This window comes from Pteropus vampyrus, unplaced genomic scaffold, assembly GCF_000151845.1.
Source record: "Pteropus vampyrus isolate Shadow unplaced genomic scaffold, Pvam_2.0 Scaffold169, whole genome shotgun sequence".
NCBI classification, from domain to species: Eukaryota; Metazoa; Chordata; class Mammalia; order Chiroptera; family Pteropodidae; genus Pteropus; species Pteropus vampyrus.
Genome location: NW_011888950.1, coordinates 1,679,269 through 1,685,768, shown reverse-complemented (window position 1 = coordinate 1,685,768; position 6,500 = coordinate 1,679,269).

Genomic DNA, 6,500 nt, shown 5'->3' with positions numbered 1-6,500 from the left:
GTGAATGTCTTGCAAGCATATCCTACATAATGAACAAGATACAACTCAGGGATTTACCTCTTCAAAGTGTTTATGTTATAATCGGTTTCTGTAAGCTTGTGTTCGTGTCTGTCTGTGTGCATATGTGTGTGCATGCGTGCGTGTGTATGTGTATTTGACAGCTGGCTTCAGTTTTATATCTCAGCAAAGCTAAGTTACCGGATATAAATCTATAGTTTTCTGTTATGAAACAGCATGCGATTTTCAAACTGGGGAAAATAAAATAACTGTTTAGTTTAAAGTGGTTAAAGAATTGCTTTTATTGATTGGGAGAAAAATTTTATATTTTTCTCAAATGTTCTGAGTGCATTGATAGAAATATTGTCACCATCTGATGGAAATCTCCCACCAGAAGTTAGTTCTGCAGTGAAACATTACATTTTACTGTTTCCAAGGATACATATTATCTTGCTGATAATAGGCAATTGGATACAGAGGATATTGAGATGGAATAATTTCCTAGGTATTACACTAGGGAGTTGGAGAGATTTCCATGGAGCCCAGAATTGTTGGAAAGGAAGCAATGAATAAAGTTTCCTAGTCTCTTCATTCCTCACTACTAAAATGTTTAAAAAACACAACAATTCTCTATCACATTACACTGTTTTATTTCAATTCAAAATATGTCATTTACATATCCTCTGAATTTTATCGATTTTTCTCTCTATTTGTTTTAGAAATTATATAGTGAGGGATATTTAAAATTCCCACAAATGATGTTGGAATAATTGGATGCCCATATGGGAAAAAAAGAGAAACTTTCATCCATGCTTACTCCTAACAAAAAATAACAGAAAATGGATCATAGGCCTAAATGTGAAATATAAACTATAACTTTTCTTACAGAATACCTTGAAGAGAATCTTTGTCACTTTTGTCTATGTACAAATTTCTTAGACTCAACACTAAAAGCATGAACCATAAAAAGAATACAATTTATAAATTTTACTTTATCAACATTAAAAATAGCTGTTCTTCATAAGACACTGTTAAGTAAATGAGATGACCATAGATGAGCAGAAGATATTTGCAAGTCGAATATTTGATTGAGGAATTGTATCCATACCATATGAAGAATGATTGAAACTCAAAAATAAGAGAGCAAACAATCGATTTTTTAAAATGAGGAATGCATTCAACACTTTACCAAAGAAGATAAATAGATAGTAAATAAACATATGGAAGTTAGCTCAGTATTATTAGCCACTTGAAAAATGAAATTTAAAAACACAATGGGCTATGACTCCACATCTAATAGAAATCGTTAACATTCAAAGAGGTTTTGACAAAGATGTGGAATTACTGAAACTCTCATACACTGCTGGTGGGAATGTAAACAGACACTACCACTTTGGAAAATTCATTTGGCAGTATTTAAACATTTAAAAATAAACCATTCTATGCCTCAGTATTTTCCCAAGAGAAAGCATGTGTCCATACAAAAACATATAAAGAAGTGTTCACAGCAGGTTTATGCTCCTTTACGTGTAATGATCCCAAACTGTCAAAAATGCATTTGTTCATCAACTGTAAAGCGCTTGCTCCTTGGGGAGTTGTAGGATACAGGTGGAAGCTTCTGGGATGTAGGGACATTCTGTTTCTTGACTTGGGTATAAGTAACACTGGTGTTCTTTTTATCACAATTCATTCAGCTGAATATGACACTTTTATGTCTTATGTGCTATTTATCTATTATGGTTCACAATTTTAAAAGTTTAAAAAAATATATACGTATTATATTTGGAAACTATAATTTCTTTAAAAAAGGTAATTATCCTTAAGACTCATGAATTGTATTATTCCTTAATAACAGCTTTAATAATAACCTTATTATTATTCCTTAATCATTTCATAATAATTCCTCAATAATTCCAAACAGCCAGTTTGAGTCTTCGTACTAGTATACATATCCTCTTATGTGACTTTATAAATTATGTGTAGTTTAAGTTTATTTTAAAAATTGAAATCAGTTTCTACTTCTTTCACAATCACATTCCTATGTAAACTGCTTTTAAAAGATAAATCAGAAAACTACCATTATATAGGTCTCTCTGAGTCTCACTGGTGGTCCATACATCATGGAAATGTCTGTTCATCTGGTGGTGGTCGTTTGGGTGGGTAGCTATTGGGAATTGTACATTATTTTATTTTGTTATTTTTATGACTTTACTGTATTCTCTAGCTATTGGATAAAGTGACTCTGTCATCCTCTAAGATACAATATTATATTTATCGTACCCACTTATCTTGTCTCTGGCAGTTTATTTTTTTTTTTCTGTCACTGGTGAATTTGCTTTTTGTTACTGGTGAATTTGCTTTTCATAGCACATCGAAGAGTCTTTCCATGCAATTGCCCAAAATGCATTATCGTGGAGTGCAGTCTATATGAAGAATCTAGGGGGAAATGTCTGTATCTGTCAAGGACTCAGTTGTCAAGGAGAAGGATTGTGATTTGTATCTCGTAGAAAGAAAGGAACGGTACAAAATTTAGAAGGGGACTTTTTTTTTAATATCATAAAACAACGATGTCAATAGGGAAAAATGAGAACCATATCCTAACGTTAGAAAGGAAAAATAAGTGGATAAAAGAAAGAAATCTTTAAAATTAGTGAGGGCAGACTGCCTTCTCAGTGATGGCCCTGGTCTTTGGAATTGAAAGTTATCAGCTTTTCTCTGTGTGGTCCCTGGATCTTATGGATAGATAATTATTTCCACGTTAACGTAGGAGAGAGTTAAGTCACAGCCCCTGAATGCTGAATCCAAGACAATAAGAGAGACAAGTTCGAAATGGGGGTTAGAATTTTTGTCCTCTGTACCTTGTGCATATGATAAGAATGTTTGTCATAATAAAACACAGCACAATGTGGCCTAATGAGAGCGAACTTTTAAATCCGCATATGTGGCAAGGATCCCATAAGGAACAGACCCCTTCAGACCAAGAACCAGAATGGATATTACAGATGGTAACGTTTCCCATAGATGTCATTCATAAATTCATAAGCTCCAAAAGGCATGTTTAAATAATTTTATACTGTAGCGAATTTACTCTTCTCCTTCATTACCATTCTCTTATGCATAAATTTTCATTTATCTGTTGTACAATCATCCTTTGATTTCTCTTTTTCTGGCCCACATTTGATAGGTACTTAAATAGAATGTGTGCTTCAGCCTGTCAAACTACTCATCATTTAAAACATGTATGTTAAGCAAGATGACTAAATAAATCAATTTATTTTATTTTATTTTTTATTTTTTTGCAACATGAGCTTCAGAGAAAATTTTCATTGCCCAATGAAATAATTCACCTCTTTTGTTTATGGGAGAACACATTTTACTTAAATAATTCACTGACATCTTATAATTAGACTGCTTCTTATCATCTCCAGCTCTAAAATCTTAGTTTCTTGGGGTTTTGATAGGCTACATCAATTCTAAGAACTCTCAAGAACTGTATCTTAGGTATGAATTAATTGCTATAAAACATCAACATACATGGCTATGAAAACTTCAGAGAAGGATGAATTAAGGAAGCAAATGTATATGAGAGTTCATTCTCATATGAAGCATTGAAAGACAAAGTAAGTATATTTAATGAAGGTGACATTTGATACTGAGAAATTCTTATTATCTATCAGATTGGAGAAAAAGAAGTTGATATTTCTTTGTAATAATTCTAGAAGTATTTATAGTTGCTAGGCAAATTTCCATATTTATATTTTTTAAGACCCATGCAATATATGCTATAAAATGCTTTAAATTATATTATTTTAGATATACATAGTTTCTTTGCCTTTGCCTGACTTTCTACTTGAAAATTGAGCATGCAACACCATTTTTCAGTTAGCTCATGCAAACTATCCATTTAACAAATGAGTTAAATATTTTTATCCAAAAATGTGTGCTAGAATAACACATAACTTTTGTTTCATTTTGAAAACAATGAAAGTAATTCCACTGTCTAGAAAATATCTTCTGCAAAGTGTTGAGTTTCTTTCACCGCCATGATTTGTTAAAAATACTACCAGCTTGGTGACAGTTTTCATCTTTCTTGGAGAATGATGAAATGTGGAAAACAGAAATTGTTTCTAGATTATATTATTTTAAAAAAATGAGATTGACCTTTCTTCTACCAGTAGTTGAAGGGACCAGTGTGTAAGAGGAGTAGATCCAAAACTCTCCAGGGAAAGAAAAGAATGTTTGATGACCTCATATATTGTTTTCTCTGGGGGGCCCTACAGTGGACATAATTAATCTTGATAGAAACATATGGGCCTGTAGTTTCTACCTAATCAGCCAGTCGTTGTGATAAAACAAATCAGATGCTGCCTAATAGTAGCTAATATTTCCTGAAGACCTACCTACACAATTTTAAAGGCTTGAAATATCACAGACTGGATCAATCTTAATATCCAGATTTCAGGGAGGTTACACAGCTATTAAAAGACAGAACTGGGCTTCGAACCTGTCTGACCCATAGCACGTCCTTTTCCCATTGTATTATTCCTGTTGCTTCTCACTTTGAAAGCAATATAAAGATGCTATTTTAAGAGTCGGTGAAGAGGTCACCAGACCCTCTGGTTATTAAAGTGTATGTAAATGAAGTGAACATATTAATAACATAGCAAATAATATACCTTTAGAGCCCCCACCTTAAAGAAGAAACATCCTAAGTGGGACATAGGAGTGACTACGGCTTTCCCAGAATTATTTCATGGATGTTCTTATCTGTTGGCTTATTCCTAACTTTTTAAAGAAAGTAATTGTAATCCTGATATTGATGATGTTGAAACTTGACGTTTTTATTCAAAACCAATTAAAGCCTTTAAAATCCACATTGATAGATAAGAAATCTTATGATGGTTGGATGGAATACATGTTTAAAAATTTATTTCAATTACATGACAATAGAACCAATAGGTACTCAATGATAAATATATCGAAACATGTAAAATAATAGGTAAAACTCAAAAGACTCGCATGGCGTCATTTATGCCAAGTAAAGTACAAAAACATTGAACAATGATATTTTTAACTTATTTCTAAAAAAATCATTTTTTCTTGCAAAGCTGCCATGATTCTATATTTGTCATCACTTTATAAGCAGTACCCAAGAAAATGATGAATGGTAGGGTGCTCAAATCTATGAAATTGTTTATCTGCGCGCAGTTGTGTCTTGGTCCTCGTCTAGGCATTGTTTTAATGTTGGCATTTTTTGAGGATCTTATGTTTCTTCAAGTCATGTTTTATCCTCTGCCAGATCACGGGACTATTGTTATTTTACTCAGTTCTCTTTTCATAATTTCAGAGAAATTTGAAAATAAAAAGGGCAATGAATTCCTGATGTCTTACAAATGATTGACACAGAACGAGAGAAAAAGAAAGTACATTTTTCCAAGTTCATAGACCTGCAAGGGGGTTTCGGAACCAAACGTGCATGTGGATTGCTTTTCAATGGTGGGCCTTGCTCTGAAATTGTCCTTTTTCCATTCATCCTTCCAGGATTTTTTTCCAAAAATATCCCGTGAGGTCCAAATGGCAGCCAGCATTCTGTCTTTGGTTGATGAGGCTGTTCAGTTCCTAATCCAACACTTGTCTAGAAAAAAGCAATAAAGTATATTGCAATTAATAGTAAAGGAGGTATCCTACCTTTTGTTGAGAAAATCAAAACCTTGCCTGCTCTTGTTTTCTATCTTTTTTCTTAAAGAAAAACTACAAACCCAAGGAAGGGGCCCAGAAACCAGAACGTGAGACTGCTGCCAGCCTTTATCACAGTGTGTCATTTGTTTTTATGCCATTTAAGTATATTTGTTAATAATAACCAAAGACTCTCAAAAGTGCATCAGTCCTGCAGAACAAATGTTTCTACAGCCAAAACATCATTTTCTCTTTTTCATTCGGTACAACTCTGTACACATCTGCTTCTACCCATTACTCCTTCAGCAGAGTGCGAACACACTCTTGAATCTTCTGCTCGCTTTTGTCTGCATTCAATGCCTGTATGTCCCAACTTTTTTGACTTCTGCATTGATTTCCTGTCTTGCTTCCTTTGTCTTTTCTAAGAATTTAGTTGTTTATAGTTATTGTTGTTTACAACGTGGAAACTCAAAATGGCGATAGAACTGATGGGCCACTTGTTGGTCTGTTCTGTAGCCTGAATAGATTAATTCAACCACAAACTCCTGGGATGTTCTCCAGATCCTGCCTTCTCGATGTCAGTGAAGCTCCTTGCCTCCGATGAATTTCTAGGGAGACTGGCAACAACTTTATTCAGCTTGAATTTACTAAGTTTCTTACAAGAATCTAATACTGTGTGAGGAACTGAAAGAGATACTGAATTGTACCAGATCGTCCCAGCCCTCAAGACATTAACGATTCAACAATAATGATAATAATAGAATAAGGAGGAGAAGGAGGAGTATTAAAAAAAGAAAAAGAAGGTATTGATTGGATTCTAACCCTGG